The sequence below is a fragment of the Diorhabda carinulata genome, chromosome 11 (genome assembly GCF_026250575.1).
Source record: "Diorhabda carinulata isolate Delta chromosome 11, icDioCari1.1, whole genome shotgun sequence".
Lineage (NCBI taxonomy): Eukaryota > Metazoa > Arthropoda > Insecta > Coleoptera > Chrysomelidae > Diorhabda > Diorhabda carinulata.
The window spans coordinates 7205610-7224893 of record NC_079470.1 but is presented as its reverse complement, the minus strand read 5'-3'; the positions used below and the strand labels follow the sequence as shown (position 1 = coordinate 7224893).

The 19284-nt window shown below is 31.0% G+C and overlaps 1 protein-coding gene across 1 annotated transcript in view; it reads right to left on the bottom strand.

The window, feature by feature from the left end:
* LOC130899451 (protein Wnt-9a-like) overlaps positions 1-18367 on the bottom strand; it is a 64314-nt gene extending 45947 nt beyond the window's left edge. Inside the window, exon 1 of the mRNA XM_057809391.1 lies at positions 18265-18367. The gene's annotated coding sequence lies outside the window, so the exon portion shown is untranslated. The remainder of the gene's footprint in view (positions 1-18264) is intronic.
* Positions 18368-19284: the final 917 nt, after the last annotated feature.

Below are 19284 nucleotides of genomic sequence, written 5' to 3'. Positions count from 1 at the left end.
ATAACCTAGGTAGTTGGAGTATAAATTTCTATGAAAGTACCAATTACAACTAGAAAGTAAACAAAAAATGTTTTTTTCCTAGTATGAGAACAAGTTATGATTGAAACTTAATGATAATCCCTTGAAGATTTACTTGAATTCAAAATCTCTCCCTAATCAGAGATAGAATTCCTCCATTTATTTAACACACATATTGGTTTCAATTAGGTACGGTAAATTTATGGTTTTCTTCTAATTTCCTTTAGTCTTTTGTTAATTGTTGAAGCGGCTATCGTGTAACTTCTTAGCTCTTGTACATTTCAACACCTGTCGAAGAAACATTCATCAGTTTGTATAATGAACGAATACGAATTTTTGCCTATTCTTTTTATATCCTGTGCATTCGGCAGTCATCTTTTTGAATAAAATCGTCCATCTTTCTTATTCTGTACTAGCGACGAATTCCAAATTAGAATATAGATCTGGCTCGTTCCTCTAAATTTCCGTGATTTTCCATTATAATAATAATGAATAAATCTACTTTTGTCACTTGTGGACTAACTTCTACTACATTTTTTCAGCGTCTATTCAAGTAATTTCGGGATTTACGTTTTTCTTTTTATCTAATTTATATATTATATAGCTTCTTATGGTTTTGTTTTCTTTTATCTTCTTGTCTAGCTTGCTAAATATCTGTAGCTAGTGTATTGAAATCCAGTCTACAAACTAACTTAACTTTTTTAATATAGAATTTATATTTAAGTCTTGTCTTTTATTTTCATTCAACATAACTTCACATGTTATGCAGAGAATAAGAATTTGACCCTTATTGAAAATCCTTTTTTTTCCAGAAAATTTGTTACAAAATTTCTGATATACACTTCAACATCTTAGTTGATTATTTCTTAAGCCTTCGTTTAGGATTACTATTGTTTTGTCCATGTTTGCTAAATATTTGAAACAATTCACTCATTCCAACTGTGTTTCATCTATTTTGACTCTTTGGTTTTCTCCTCCTCATCCCACTTCCATTATTTCCGTTCTCTATTGTTTCATATGCATCTTTGTCAGTTTAAATGCGTCTGCTTCCATCTTATTGAATTATGTATCACTCAAATTTGTTTTCTAGCGAATAATAAATAAATAAAAATAATAACTTGTTGGAAAAAACACATTCAAAATTGCAATACCTAAATTTCTATATTTCTTTAATTTCTTATTTCTTAGACCTTTTGATGTGTTTATGTTTCTAAATCTTCTTGATTTTAGGTCTGCTCTGTTTCAAAATTAATTTTTTTTGACTGATTTTAAGTCTTTATCAAAATATGATATTGACTCCGTTCTAACTGTGATATTCAATGTCCTGTATTGTTTTTTTGTACTAGTCATTAATTAATAATCAATTAATAAAAATTTTGTGTTAATTGAATAATTCTTAAGATATTTAAACATTATTTTTATACAATATAACTTGCCACTTAAAGAAAACTTATACTACATCACTTGAATGTCAGTACCGTGTCATGTCCATTCCTAGAATTTACCGATAAATTATTAATTTTTTTTGTCGTAACAAATGATTTAAACTAATTACCTTATAAATTCTAATGTTTATGATCAAACTGAGGAAAATTGATGCACTTGTTGTTTAATATCTTAAGTTACCATGTCAGTACCGTGGATAAATGAGTCAGTACCGTGGAACTCAAAATCCGACATTTGTGTCTTGCTCGTGATACTTTGAAGTTGTAGTAAATTCCTCTTAGAGTTTTATTTTTACAGTAAAATAGATGAATAATATGCATAAAAAAGTTAGAAAAGTTAAATTTTAAAATCTTGAAATTTTGAATACAAAAAATCACAGTTAGAACGGAATCACCCATATGCGTAATTATATTAATCAATAGATCACCTTCATCATGAATATCAAAATAACAATAAAATCAAAATAGAAAATGTTCTAATGAGAAAAGTTAATTTTTCTTAATCCCTACATCTCAAATATGTAGCAGAAATCATTTAAATTATTTGTAGTTTTATTAGAATTTACAAAATAGAGCTATAAACTTTACTTTACTTAAATTATTTTGGTCTTTTTCATTCTAATAAAAGTGAATTCTCTTTTTCGTGTATTAGATTCCGTTTCAAGAAGTTTTGAATCTTTATAATTGAATTTATGACTTTTTGATATTTCATGGTTGATTAATACAGTTTTATTTTTTATTTTTCTATATTCTATTTGCATTTGTTTTCAATGCAACACATAATTCATTATCGCCAAATACATTAATTTTCCGGGTTTCATTAATTTTTTATCTGTCTTTGAAGTGGCTATTATTTTTCCTTACAAATGACAGGTCACCTTCAGTGTGTGAAGACGATAGCTTGGTTATCGAAACACGTGCCTAGTGTAATTGTGTGTTGGTATAGTGGTAGTGTAAACAGTGTGTTCAGTAAGCTTAATAACCAGTTTTTGAAAACTAAACCCCCAAGGTAGATTCTTCCATTTGTTACTAATGTTTTACCGTACTAAGTACTAAAATCGTACTGGTTACAATTCTAAATTCACTTAGTATCTAATATACTTTGTACTGATATGCCTCTATAACTGTACAATACATTTCGGCACCTGCGTTAAAATGTGATAAAATGAATTTACTTTCTAGAATCTTTTGAAATATTGTTTGATATAATTCATTAACCCTTTTTCCCCCACTAAAGTAGCATTTTTAAAATAATACTCTCATAACCCGTTGCTTCACCTTTTTTTAGATTTTGTACTGCTTGTATCAGTTGTCCGGTTTTCCGTTCTATATGTCTTTTAATCCGTTCTATCCGTTAATTTCTCTTTCTTGACATATTCAACTTCTTATTTGTATTAGATTACGTAATTGCCTTGTGATTTTATCACCTCATTTTCTCCAATTTCCTTGACCCGACTTGAATTCCTTCCCATTCTCTTTTTTTTGCTAGCATAGTCCCTTGAATTGCAAATTTTCCGTAAGCTTCAATCGTTTTGTTTTGTAGATATTCTCTCAATTTTTACTCCTTTGTTTGACTTGCTTTTGTATATCTTTACTCCACCATCTCGTTAGTATTCTTTTACCACCACCTCCGGTAGTGCTACGTATTTCCATCGCTGTCTTTTGTATTTTAGATTTAAATTGGTTCCATTTTTTTTTTCATTGATATAAATTTATACATTCCATTGATACTCATAAAGATCTCTACTGTGACAGAAGAAATCAAGAGAGTAGCAGAAAGGCATGAGGTGAAGCTGCATGAATATGCCTACCCCGACGCCCTTCAACGCTTGATCATTTTAAAAATCAACGCACAAGAATGAAGAAAACAAAACCACCTGATCTGGTTTAACCGTAACGAAATAAAATGCAGTGCAGTTCGTTTGTTTCACGTTATAAAGGTGAATAGTGTCAAATAAAGATTGACAAGAAAAAACCATAGGTTGGTGGGGTCCTAGTTTTGGTATAAATTTGAAATAAAGAAAATTTTTACCTTTTTGTTGTCGTAAATAGAGTTAAAGAAACAAAAGAAGTGGTTCACAATTTCCAAAAACCCCTCAACACAGAAGTGTTATGTTCAAAAATCATTTTCGAGATTTTATCGTTGGCATTAATTATCAACCTGAGGAGACGGGTATTGATCTATTGAAACTCAAAAGAGTAGAAAAGTGCTTTTGTAATCATAATTAATGAATTTTGTGATAGAAATCAATTCAGATGGTCAACAGCCAACAACTAATGACAATCTGGCACTCAGAGATGACAAAAATTTGAAATGCTTGAGATTATCCGAACTGATTTAATGCTAATCTATCACTTATTCAACTATATGAAGTAGAATATAATTAACTATTTTACTTTCTTCCTCAAGAAAGGTAAAAATTTATGACGATCTGTCCGATATACATAAGAGAGAAAATGTAATTTCGCTTCTTTATTCATGTTCTTGAAGTAAATTTATTAACATAATTTTGAATCACTTATCACTAATATACATATGCTTTTCTCAAGGATGGTCTCTTGCTCATTTTGTTGGTTAAATCATTAAAAAAGGTTATTGATCCAGGTGATTTTAACAAGACTTTTTCGAATCAATCTTTGAATCGTTATGCACTAATACCGCAATAAAAGTTCGACAGGGCAAGGTCATGACAATGCGGTCAATACATGAAACTTCCTCAATTTTCAATGAGGCATTAAATAAATGTGCGGCTTGGCGTTGTCGTGATGTGAGCAAACGCCCAATTTTTTTAAATCCCTACATCAGTTGTTTCACTCAGTATCGGTGAATTAATAGTTTGACCAGGTTCGTAACTGTTTGTAAAGCTGCTTCTTAGGACTCCAGCCAAGATCGATTTCGCGCATTATCATATCACGAAATCTACTTCTCATCGCTCATTCATAAATGGTGCAATTTCATTCTGATTAAACAGAGATTTAGGAATAAGAACGTTTAGCTCGATATTCATATCGTCGGTCCAATCAGTGTGAGCTTCAAAAACGGAGTGTCCGGAGCAAAATCGTGCAAACCAAGTTTGACACTGACATTCATTTAAGCACCATACATACAAAAAATGTGACATAGTCCTTTGGAAAAGTTACTTTCAAAATAGAGTATACGAATTACTTCATTTTGTTTCTCAGAATACCAGTACCTTAAGTATAAATGAATATCAAGAAAACCTTTTAAATATGTCAGTATATAATTAGTTGAAGTCTAAATGTATTCAGGATAAATAAGACATAGGAATGCTCTATACTAAACCCATTGTTTATTAATCAATATAAGACATTAATCGAGATTAATGTCTCATATTAATTATTTCATGGTATAAATACAATAAATGTCTTCATTATTTATCGCACAAACTTCTGATTAAGATGACAATAACAAAATCACCTTTCATCGACTATTTATCATCCTTGAAATCATCTATATGATTCCACCCTGTTATTGTCGTCAAGAAATTGAATAATAAACATAACAATAAAAATAATGTTTATGACAATAATGCCCTAATTATGTACATTCGTGACCTCAATAACAATAAAGAATAAGAAAACAATAAAGAAAAAAAGGCAAATTCAAGGGGAAACCGTGTATAATTGACGACATATGTAATAGATATTTTGATGGATCATTCTCAATATTCTTTGAAAATTATAGTACCTTAAAGCAGTGTTGTCTTTTTATATTAGGGAATGTATCGGTTGATTTCTTAATTGGTTTTGTATGGGTGAGAATCTCGTGTTAATGCTTTGTTCATTTCGAAAAGCGTGCCTAAAACAAAAGTCATCAACTTCGAGTCATCATCTCCGAGTACCAGTTATTTAAAGAATTTACGTCTTCGCTTGATCAGCAAGTGAAACAGTTGAGTACCGTGGGAGCAGGCTCCAAATATTTCATATCTTTTGTTTCGAATTGAAGCCTTCTAGATGATCAGAAGATAGCGTCTTTCTTTTTCATATTACTTTCGTCGCAAATTTCCCACATCATCCTGAAAACAGTGGCGGCGGCACACACACAAAAATACAATAATCGAAAACAAAATTTTCATAACAATGAATGTATTCGATTTTTGATTGTGTGTGAAAATAAGAAGCAAAGAGAATTAGCTATTTTTGGTTTGCATGTGATTTTAACAAGATTTGTAATAATTTGCTCAAGATCCCATAATTCTTTTCACGATTTCAAACGCCTTTTCTCCGGATAATCAATACTATTAATTGGAAAGACTGCTCTTGGTCTTGATCTCACAAATCATCAAGATCAAAACCAGCTAAAGGCTTGCAAGATCAAGACTAAAAATAATTGTTGAAAAAACAAGACTAAGGGACACAAAACTCACGCTAACCAAGATTCTTGTTCAATTTGAGATATGCACTAGTTGTGGATAAAGATATAATTCAATCGTTATTTGAAAAGTTAAAGTGGAAGTGAGGATGGCGCCAGTTAGCATTCGCTGGAGAATGTTTAACTACATGAACCAAATAGCGACGCTCGTTGGCGTTGTCTTCAGTTCTGGACTCAAGCCCGAATTAGGGTTGTTAAACTGCTCTGATGAGACATAATAACGTCGAAACTAGTTAGTAATTACCTCTATTTGTAATTGCGAGCCAATGGAGATGTTAATATCAACAAAAAGGTCGATTGACATCATGCTTTTCAGAGGAGTTGTAATTCAATATTCGTCGAGGCATTAGCCAGGAAAGTAGTTGTTTTCCCCTTTGAAGAATGGTAGAATACATTTTAGAATATTGAATTCCGAAATTATTTCACAGGTGAATAGTAGAAATCTTTTATTTTGATATATATACATATATTTACTTTTTTATAGCACATCTCGATAAATTTTTTCGACACATATATCGAGTCAAATAAGATATTACTTTGTTTTTATTTCCCTCTCAATTCTTTTATCTTAAAATAATGTAAATACTCGTACATTGAATAAATAATAGCTTTTTTAATAGAAAGTATTTTTGACGTACCGATTTGATTTCGGTCTCTATTTAGAAATAATCTAATATGATAGACCAGTAGAAGCGTTTATCTCATAAAAAGCTTTCGATTGTATGCAGATATTCTTCTTTACAGTAAGAAAATCTCACATAACCCCATTAAAGTCATAGAAAATTTATATGAAGTAAATCAGATTCATGAATATATAAATGTAATCCCGATTGAACCAATAGCAGTGAAATTCTTCTTTCCAAACGCCTTTTGATTAGATTAATAAGTATCCATCAACGTTAATGATACATTGACGACGCAGTATAGGTGATTGAGATTGAAGACGATTTACAGCAACTACAACATCAGTCAAACTGCACTGCAAAATACTTTGATATAACGGTTTTACCACAAAAAAAGATGTAAGTTGCAGGATAAGTTATTCAGCAGAAGGTGAAATTCGAGTATTTAACAATAGAAATATCAGGCTATTTTACAAATAACAAAGGCAACAAGAATAGTTGTACAAATGACACAAGAAGGAGAAATGAAGATATTCATACCAAGCAATATAAGAGCAAGTATGACGTACATCGCAGATACAGCTGAAGCAGAACAGTTACTAGAAAACACCTAAATGAGACTACCCTGTTAAGTAACTGGAAAAACTCTTCTAGACCGAGAGATATGAGAAAAAAACCATGCATGATTTGAAACGTTGACGACTGAAACCATTAAAATACATAAATAACTTAAAAAACTGTCGAACTTCATGATGAAAGATCCACACTCAGCTGTGGAAGACAATAAATGATACAGCTAGAACAAGATCATGTATGCAAGAACAAAATCCAGATCAGCGCCTTTTTCAACTTGTTTTGTTTATCTCTACTCAGTGCATAACTCCACGTGGATGACTATATCAATAGCTTGAAGTTATTTAGTCTCATACCTCACTTCTAATAAGACCATTGCTTTGACTGACCATTGAACAACAAATAAAGAGTATTGGCCAGGACGTACTATGTTCACATAACCTTTTGAGGATAGCATCTTCATACGTTGGAATACCATGAGATAACAAACTACACACCGTAGTGGTCCGAAAATACAAAATGTATCATGAAAGTTTTTTTATCACTTTCATGATTCTATACTCTTGTATCTGCGCCACTGTTTTCGTGACGACCTTAATTGATTCTTGAACAACTTACTTAAAACTTTAGATTTTATCTTCACAATTGTAATTGATAGCAACTATATTTATCTTGTCTATTAGCCCCGCTTTTTCTTTCAAGATAATTTCCTTTATTGTTATCCTCTCATCTTTTAATTCTTTATTATACGACCCTGTCGAATAGAGATTGATCATAATTGATATTTTTCACCGACAAAATTGTTTTAGAAAATAAAAAAAATTGGTTTAATATGATAGATTATTAAACAAAGAAGTCCAGTGAAATTGTTTCAATACTGGCGAAGAAAAACTGTTTAATACCAAATAAAATATTCACAAAAAACGTTACAAGCTTAGATCAGGCAAACAAAAAGACAAGCTATAGATACCTACGTACCAGGCCATTCCTTGGAACGACTTGATCGATATAATTTCCAACAATACATTCTTATTGGGATATCGTCCTGCTGTTTGATGGAATGAACTATTTTTGAGCATATAACTCGGTGAATTTTGAATTTCAAATATAATGCCATCGTTTCAAAATACTAAAATAATGAGTCATTCTTTCAATCCTGCATTACACATTCCAATGAAATCGTCCTTCTTCAAGAACTGAGTTTTCCAAAAGATTCTAGAGAATGTAGAATTTTTATTGAACCCCCAAAAATAAGCTCAAAAACTGTTCTACTCCATAATGGTAATAAATACCCATCTGTGCCCGTTGCACATGCTACGAACATGAAGAAAAATTATGCAAACCTAGAGGTATCACTCGAAAAAATTGGATATTCTCAATACTTATTACTAGAAAGATACACAAAGTTTTGCTGTTTTCTTGGTGAGTACGAAAGTCGCGCAAGAAAAAGACATAAATAAAAACTTGGTCACTAAGAAAAAGTTCAAGTCCGGGACTTAAAAATATATCTCAGAAATCTTGGAGCCAAGTGAGAAAATCGTGGAAATACGTGAGCTAATGCAAAGTTTTCTTGGGAATACAAAAGCTGTTAACTACTGACAAATAATTCAGGAGCTTTTTTCTGCTTATAAAGCTTTAGGTTGCAATATGTCACTCAAGATTCATTTTTTGGACTCGCATTAAGATTTCTTTCCTGATAATCTTGGTGCCGTATCAGATGAACATGGTGAAAAGTTTCATTAGGATATAATACATATTGAAAAACGCTACAGTGAGAAATGGTCAGCAGCAAAGCATGCTGATTTTTGTTGGTCAATTCGCCGAGAAACTCCAATAGAAACGATGAAAATTCATGCATGAAAAGAAGAAAGAGGAAAAAATTTCTATCTTACAGACTAAATTTTTTTAAGTAAGAAATTATTCCAAAGATTTTTTCTATTTTTTTGAATAACTACTTCATTGTTGACAACAGTATAATTAGAAAGGGGATTTCTATGGAAATTCGTTATTAAATATTATCAGATTTGAGTATTCATTTTGTTTTGTACACCACTGGAAGTAGTTCATTGGTACATTAATACCAAAATAATTATTGTACTAAAATATAAATCGAGCGCTTGTAGACTTAGTTGGTGCAGGTCATAATTTTCCTTAATGGTTCAGTTTAATACTGTGCTCTTGATGTACATTTTGCTCTTGAAAATATATTTATTATTACTTACCAACTGAAGTGAATAATTTTACTCGATCTAGGTTTATTTTATAGATTCTTCGGCTTCTTCCTGTTTGAGAGAATAGTATTAAAATGTAACAGCTATTAGATTTTAACATACTTAACTGTTAGAATTTATGTCTCCGCTGCAGACGATGCGAAATATCACTTTAAAATCAAAACTGAGTACAACTAACTCTTAGATCAATGGTGGGTATTGCTTCTCGTCAGTAAGAATTTAGATCTCTCATATTTTCTCATTTTATTTGCGATAAGAGCCTTATTAATGTACTTGCCTATACATCACTCTTGCAATCATCTTGCAATAATCAAGATCATGACCAAGAACAGCTGAATGCTTGCGGGATAAAGAGATAGCAGGATCAGAAATATGAAAAACAATATAATTATTCGTTTCAATAACCTAGGTATTCGATATATGACAAATCTTATTTAAACTAATAGTACGTTTTGCATCGTTTGTTTGTGGATGAGATTGTGAACTGTTATAATTTATACGTAATTTGAAAGCGAAATTACAAAATTGGAAATACTACAGTAATATGAGACTACATATATGAATATAATTCGTTTCATCACGTTGTATCTCAACTGATTTTTGTCCACTACTAATTTCATTTCTGTTCAAGTATAAAGTAAGCTTTTTATTAACCCTATCCTTATATGTCTTCCAAATATCTCGAAATGTTCATTATCTTGTAACAGACTCTGGCGATCACCCCAATATGCAATAATCAGTCAGTTATATTTCCTTGAAATAATTTTCTGGTATGGATAATTACATGCACTGTTCCAGCTTGTTTATATTATGCCATGCAATATATTCATTTAAACATAAAGTACTTTTAACTATAATATTTATGAGGTTGAATAATTGCTAGGCTTTCTCCAAGTAATATCTTTTTTGTCTATCAACAGCTGTCGTTTTCACTGTTTTCTTCTTCAAATGTGTTGTGGTTACCTCCAACCTTTATTCCGATCTCTTTTTTAGCTTTTTATCTCCAGAGTCTTTAATTGACATGTCTTCTCAACCCTCTAGGATTTTTACTTGAAAACATTATTTTATTCTATATTTGAAGTCTCAACATTTTGTATGAGAACGGCATCCGTAAACCACTGCATATAGTTTTTCGAATTGGTTTGTTTTCAATAATTTAGAGCTACTAATCTCCTTGTTTTGAAAAGCCTCTTATTCATTTCAATTCTTTCGTTTGGACCTCTTCCATCTGTTTGTTTTTTTTTTTTCATGTTTTGTATGGAGCATATATCTTCGCCATGATTTGTAGCTCCCTTCTTGATCACTACTCATGATTCTCTCAAAATTATCATCTAGCATCAATTTCTTTATTCTAGTTCTTGCCTTTTAATAAAGCTTTTCTTATACTACAGCTTTCGATAATGCCCTTTTGTAACCTTTCTATCCGGTTTATTGATTTTGTTTCATTTTTTAGGGAGCAATATATCAGCTATAATAACAAATTGGTTAAGTGCTATTTCCCGCTTCTTTTTGAATCTGTCCTTAAATATTAAGTCATATTCTCTCATAACATCTCCTAGCACCACTTTACATAAATATGTTGGTAAGGGATATCTTCATCTTAGTCCTTGTCTGGGAATAAAGTTTTTCTTATGATAGTGCTGCCGATAATGTCCTCTCATGATTTTGTGAAGCTCCCAGATTACCCTTTGCAATTTCGATCTTAAAATAGAATTGTATGACTGTTTAAACTTTAAACAGTTTACTTTAAAGTAAACAATACTAAGTGTAATCGGTCATCTAATTTTCTCCTTTGATATACAGCTAATGAATATAATAATATATTTTATTTTAAATCACTTATTTGTATGTTTCTTATTTCTGTTCTCGTAGCTTTCTACTTGTTTATTCCTTATCTTTTCCGATACCAAGTTTTTATTTCATTATATGTCGAGTTCTATACTATTTTTGTTGTCTATTCTTTGTTCTACGTTTTCATTAAATAGCATTAGCATGTTATAGAAGGAATTAAATATGATGTTCATTTTTGTTTGAACGTGCACGAATACATCTGCCTATTGTATTACCAATAAATCATTTTAAAATTATAGTTCTAATTTTCATTAAATAGTCAAAATTAGTCATTTATGAAAAAATGAAAATTTTCTTCCTGTGCTACATTCTACTTCCGAAAAACCAGTTTGTCTACCTCTTGGCATGTGTGTCAGTCGATCCGATTTGGAACTGCTTTAAGTAGTATAACGTGTAAGCAATTGATGTTTAAAGTGAATTCAAGTGTTCAAATAAACACTTGATGGTTGCAGTCATCACAAAATTTGTTTAAGTGTTTTAAATGTTTCTTCCAAGTTATTTCGTTTTGTTGTCATTGGGGGCTATAGTCGGGTTTTTCATAATAAATAAAACGTAATAGATACTTTCCGAAATAATTAAATAACAGTTATTTAGACCGAATATTTTATAATTGCTGGTAAATCATTCGGGGAGAATCTGTGGTAATTCAAATGTCAACTGTTTTAATGATAATTTGTTAGCAATTTTATCTACCTATGTAAAGTTGCCCATTTTGCAATTTTTTTCTGGACCAATCACAAGACAATAAAAGATAATCATTCAATCATTACATTCCAAAGAAAGCAATAGGCCTGACCTATTAATGGCGGTATATACCATACTATACACTATATAATACACAATCTATACAGCACAAGATTCAAGGTTAAAGACGCCACGTTGTTTGGAATTTGTTTAGCTTCCATAGTAAAACTTGAAAGGCCTTAGATCAACCAATATAAAAGCGCAACTAGATTCTACTCTCGGTGAGACTGCTTCTTCGTTATCAACTGTAAAATAATGGGTAGCAGACTTTAGAAGATGCCGTACTACCTGCGAAAACCTGCGTTGCAGTGGTCGACCAAATGAGGTGACGACTCCAGTTGGTGTTGAAGAAAATCCACAAAGCAGTATTGACTGAAAGTTGCGAGCCAGCAGACATAGTAGGCATTTCAAAAAGTGCGGTACATTAAAAATTAACTGAAATTTTGGACAAGAGCAAGATGTGCGCAAGATGGGTGCCGCTTTTTTCTCACAATGGAACAAAAACAATGCCGTGGAGATGTTTCCATCGAGGGTTTGGGAATGTTTTACAGAAGTAAAGCTGAATTTTCTCGCCGTTCCAAAACCACGGATAAAACGTGGGTCCATCACTTCACACCAGAAACAAAAGAACAATTAAAAGAAAGGATAGAATAGGGAGAGGCAGGCTCTAAAAAGACCGTTCTATCTGCTGGCAAGATTATTGCGTTGGTTCTTTGGGATGCATGTGATATAATATTCATTGGCTCTTGGAAAAGAAAATATAATGCGAACTTATTGCAACGTTGAACACTGAACTGCTCTCAGAATTCGTGCTACTTTGATTGTATCATTTCAACATAATGTGTTTTAATAATCTGGCAACTCAAGTTATCCTTTACTATGGTTTGAATTTGTTTTAACAATAATGTCTATATTTTTCTCTTAAATATATGTTATTTTGTCGTATTTAACTCTCAGATTCAAAAACTTTTCCTTGTCCGCATCTCCAAAATAATAAAATTAAGTATTTTAATGTTCAACAATAACGTCACTATCAGCGAATGTTGTTTTAGTGGCATTCCTTTCTTTATTCGTGTGCCTTTCATTTGTTTTTAACCCTAATTTCCACCTATTTGATATTTTTAAGAGGTGTTCCTTCGCAAATACAGGGCTAAAGATTTATTTGGTAAATATAATAAATAATCAAGAAATGCAAGAAAAGGTTTAACATTTCTCCGACATGCAAACAAAAATAAAATCTTCTCTAAATTCTTTTGAATTGCTTGTTCAGTATTGTCAACATCTTTATCAGTTGTTTATTCAGGAGTTTTGGATGGTTGGTGTTAGATGTTTGACATATTTACAGCAAAAATAAATAAGAAAGTTCTTTGGTTGCTGAAAAATTGTAATAACGGAGAAAATGAGCAAATTTTTATATTGATTATATGACTATCATCTGAATCAAACAATTATACCAATTTAAAACTAGGGAGTGATAGATCAAACACTGTAGGCAGCTTCTTTATAAATGAAATTTCATTTGGAAAAGCCTTCTTTGACCAGAGTAAGCTATACAAAGAGTGAAAAGGCATTTTTTATAAAATCAAAGCCAGGAATTCCAAATTTTTTTTACTTTAATTTGGAAAAAGTTTTATTTTTTTACTACACTAAAGTGTTTTTTAGAAACTTAAGCTCGGAAGAAACAATTTTTGATTGGAGTATACTAGGAAAAGTCATTTTTGATAGAATTAAACTCAAAGAAACAACTTTTGTTCCACATTAGATATGGAACAGACATTTTTCACAAAATTAAAGTCAGAGATTACATTGATCTTACTTGAGTTTAGGAGAAAGCATTTGTGACTAAAGTAAATCACTTTTTAGGAAAAATTAATCTTTAAAAAGGATCAAAAGAGGCAAGTCATTTTTTTATATAATTCAATCTTTTTTTTGACAAAAAAAGCTTGTAAAAGCAATTTTTTGACTAGAGCACACAATTTTTTGCTAAAATTGAACTCTAAGAAGTTTTCTTAAATTCTATGGATTGGAAAATTCTTTTTCACGATATTAAAAGAAAGAAAAGCCATTTGTTTTCACTTTCATTTAGGAAAAAGGCTTTTTTGAGTGAAGCAAATCAAGAAAATCTTTCATTTTGGGAAAATTGAACTTGAATAATCCATTTTTGACAAGATTGTGCTAGTAGTCATTTTTTGATAGAATTAATCTCGGAGTAGTACCTTTTTATCCACACTACTTAAATAAAAGGCATTTTTCACTAAAAGAAATAATTAATTTCCCCTTTCAATTATAAAAAGAAACTTTTAACACTTTTATGGGAAAAATTGGCCTGAAATAGCCATTTTTCATCAAAAGTAACCAAGTTCTTATAACTAAACACCGAGAATATCTTTTCGTCCACATTTACCGAAGAAACATTCTTTCAAAAAAAAAAAGAAAAGATTTTTTCACCATAGTGAATCAAGAACATCATTTTTTTGTATAAAAATTAAAATTGGGAAAGCCAATTTCAACCAGAGTGAACTAAGCATTTTTTGGTACTATCGAATTTGGAGATACAACAAAGAGCAAAAAACAGATTTTTAATGGAACTGTTAGTAAATCCATTTGATCCCCCTTTAAGTTGGAGAAGGCTTTTTCCATTGAAGTATATCGAGAGAATCACTTTTTTCATATATAAGTAACAAAGGATTTAATTTTAAAATATTTATTACATAATTTAAATCAGAGAATATATTTGGTTCTATTTCAAATCAGAAAAGAGTTTTTAGAGTACTGTAAATCGAGAAAATCTGTTTCTTGAGAATATTAAACAAGTAAATTTGGCCATATTTTGGCCAAATTGATTTCACAAAACAATTATATGACAAAGCTAAAGTCGTCGAAATAAATGATTTTACTTTGTTTCCATCATCATTGTTACCTAGTACACCAAAATTGACATTTCAAAGAAATCTTTTTGTACGACCAGAGTGTTGTATTACAAATATCTGCAGTTTCTGTAAAGATTCCAATGATAGATATAGATTATTTTCCATTCAATGGAAGCATGTTATTCTGTAATTTTGACATATCTTTCTAAATTCACTATTTAATTGCATATTTTCCAGAATATCTTAAATCACCTATATCCATGGAATGTTCTAGAAAATTCCTTGACTTTTTTCCATAAATCAAACAGATTTTCGTGATATGAATTTACCGAGTGGACAAAAAGAACAATTTATGGGTAGAAAATGGTGTTTATTGAGTATTTCACAATTTTAAAATTTCACTAGTATACCATTGATAAAATTTGGACCACCATGAATGAAATCGTAGATCTAAGAAAAAGTTTTTATGAATAACTTTTAAAGCCCCCACTAAAAATAATTATAGTTGACCATTTCATGTAAAAATTCATTCCACAAACTATATCTAACTTTCTTAACAAGTAGTTTGTTGTCGTAAAGTAATATCCTGTAAAGGTAATAAATAGCTATCTTAAATACTGCTCTAGGTACCAAAGGTAACTATTATTAATTTTTATTTGGAGGTACCAATAAACACGGCAATTCGCAGGTGAAGAAGCTTTTGGGAATTTCCTACTATAAAGATAAAAACCGGTCTAATAGAAAATAACATTGTCGTGCTTATACAAGAGACATAGGGAAAATTTGGTTTGAAATGAATTATTTCGAACTTGAGTTTTCTGGAATCGTTAGTAATATTCATACAGATACATAATTACACTGGCTAACGCGTATTTCGATAACGAAGTTATCGTCTTCAAGAATCGAAAGCAAGCTGAGTATTTTAGCGCGTTTTTATAATTTAACTGTACTAGTTGTTTGGATTTACAACAACAACTTAGGGCTGATTGCAGGTAAGCACCCGATGCTCACCGGAGAACGAAAATTCCTATTTTTCGCTTCTTTAAATATTCTGTATCGCCGGCACTGGTATTGTCGATCGGGTGCGAATGTCGGATGTTGAAAAAGAAGCGGTACGGCTAATATGTATGGCGCCGAAAAGGGCCATTCACGCTTTTGATTGAGGTGTCCCGAGTACTGCTTGGGTGGCGCCCTAAGGCCCTTTCTCCAACATTTTTGAACACCTTGAACCGAACACCTTTACCATGATCGCCTTCTCTTTCTCTTTTTTTGTTAAATAGTATAATTGAACGGGATAATTTTCGAACAAATTATTTGTACCCCACTTTAAAATTTATGAGAAATTTCGATCAAATTTTGCAACAATAAATTATGTTTTGATAAAAAATTTATTTTTTCAAAGATTTTCGAATAGCAAAATTGAAATAAGTGTTACTCATTGTAGTCTTTGAACAGCTTCTAAATATTTTTTCAGATCTCTAATAAATTATGTAAATGGAAGAGTACACAAAATATTATTAAAGATTTCAAAGAAATACTAGCAATGGAAATACTTTTTTTTAGAAATAGAAATAAAATAATTCGAAAACTTGTACCAAATTTTGAATGTACTGTAACCACCAAACAATAACATCAATAGGAAAAAGTTGACATATCAGTTTTCTTTGTAACATCAAGACATATATTTTTATGAAAAGGACAAAAATCAACAATATTCCTTAATGTACAATGAATAGCTATGATTTTCGTGAATGTTTGGCTTCTGGTAGGTCCTTTTTAAGTTTCCAGTAGTATTCTGTTAACATTCCTGTATTTTTTCCCTCGGTAGCGCTTTTCTATTGAGGACATGTCCTGATGAAATTTTTCGCTTGTTCGTCACTCACAGCTCCCAAATTCTCGGGGATGAAATGCAGATGAGAGTGCAGGATATGTACTCGTATTTTTAAATATTTATAACATCACAAAGCTCTGTATGAAATTATTATTTGTGGCCAATAAATATTCTCTCTTCAATTTTTGCCTCGCTTTAACAAAAATTTCATCAGGCCAAGCTTTATATGTAACGATGGTAAAAGTATGTCGTGAGGGTTAATTAAAGGATCATTTCACATTCTTCTGCCCTGGAGTAAGTCATCCACGCTTGGGCCTTACTTTCTACGTGTAGTGACTTTCTCTAACCAAGCTGTAGCCCAAGCAAAAGACCCATGACTTTAAAATCTCCACAAATTTTCCAAACATGTTCGCTGTATTTAATTTTTCAAGATTTCAAGAAGGAACTTCATGTTCTCGTAAATCTCTTTCATATCAAAACCTTGGGCAACTGGCACTTCAAGACATTTGTTCCCTTCGTATAACAACATTGCTTTCGAGTTACTTTATGAGGAGTTTATGAACAATCGCGAGTGATCATATTAAAAATTGAAAAAATTCATCTCTACAGGAATGTTATTGAAATAGATTAAAACATCTATTTTATAAAAGTAAGGTTTCATTTTAATGTCAGGATAAGAAATTTTCGCACCAGAATAAAGTAAATTTCAGTCGTTTAATCTAGACCCCAATAGCTCAGATTATTTTTTAGACAGATTCAAATCACGTACTAAATCGTTTGAATCACTTTGAATCAATAAAGGCGGTTTTTTTGACGTTGACGGTTCATAACTTGGGCCAATCTGTCGAGATCCCTTATTGGTTTGACTAAGAACAAATTCCGTACTAGAAACAGCATCCTGACACTCTGCTTGATTTGGAAGCTTAGGCACAGGCAGTTCGGCGCTATGTAGGATTGGTCTGTTGACGATAACAGTTTGGGTATTTAGTTGTGCCTTTTATGTGAATCCAACAAAAATAACAATCGCTTACATGATCTTTTGGTTCTGTCCAAATCATTGGTATACCAAATGGCCTAGATTCTTGTTTAGTCTAACCTAATAAGAGACTCATACACGTTACACAACATATATACAAACTTAGGATTTATCTTGGTGGTGGAAAATGAAAATAGTCTAAATAGCATTTTTCAATTATTGGCATAAATTGTCTACGCTGAGATGTAAAAGTTAGTTCAGTGTTTACCAGTAGATATATTTAGATGAAAATAATTAAATATTTAGTTTGGAAAAATCTAATACTTTTATTACTAATTTTCTTCCTATATGCTGCCATTTTCTTCTATTTTAAATATTTTGTCATACATTTCCTTTTTTCTGAAGGCTTGTTTACGTGATGTGATCAACAAATAAGATGTGACTTATAAATTTCGAGTTTCGAAATTTATTTTTAAAAAAACTTTATTTTGAATAAATCCCAATTTAGGGTTTTTGGACTTGACGTTGCCATTTTTATATATTCTGGATTATCTTTTATGTTTAACTCACTGAATGTATTTAATAATTTATCAAAATCGTTCATAAAATAATATATTTAAAATTATTAAATTATCTCTTCCTTATTCAACGTTTTGATAAGGATGGATAATAAAAAGGAATAAAAATAATAAGGAGACTTGGCACTTACAGCTTGTCTGAAGTCCTGTCCCTCGTTGAATATGTAGGTCTAGTGCTGAGGTACTGAAGTACTTAGCCGGAACTTCTTTATCGCCCTTTGCGTAAAAAATCGCGACCGCACTAATCCGAATGACTGCGCCACTTATAAATTTCGAGTTTCGAAATTTATTTTTAAAAACTTTATTTTTGAATATTTATATGAATAAAATTAATCTCAAGATCGAACTAATTATAAACATTAAATATCATCGAATTGTTTACAAACATCTTATTTATAATAAAATAGTGCTGATACATGTTTACGTTATTTGATACAAAAATAGAATAAATGCTGATACATGTTTATGATATTTGATACAATGGTATTGTTTTAAAAATGTCCTTCAGGAATTCTTCGCATGTAACTTGTGTACTTTTTTTACCATCAGTTGCTTCATCCATTTCAACTATTATTATCAATACTCTCATATGTTGAGATAAGCAATGACGAGTTTAAGCACGTTAGGACTTGTCAGTTTACTACTATGGCGAATTTAGAACGATAATTTTGCAGTGTCTGTTGTGTCGTGAATTCATTCAAGTAGGTACAAAAGATGATCAGGAAAAGTTATATGCCTATGGTTTTATTAAAGTAAGACACCATTTTTAAGTGATATGAGCCATCTAAATATGAAAATGAACCAATTATGGACGGACGACAATGATTTGTTATAGTTGAACTTATACCCGACATTGACAATTTTTTTATTTTGAGTAAGCTGATACTAAATCTCTTCTTGAAATAGTTGACGGATTCTAAATCGGATCAAGTATTCATCCATGTCAGTTAATTAGTTCGAAATAAATCTATCGATTTCTATTTCGATTACTATTTCAATTGTTTTCTTGACTTTACCTGCTTCAAATGTTTTTGACTACACTGTTAAAAATTTCTTCGGTAATTTCACTAAAAATGTGTACGAAGTTTTACGCAAAGCAATTTGGTAAATTTACTGATCAAAATAATTCAATTCAGTTTGAGAAAGTGACT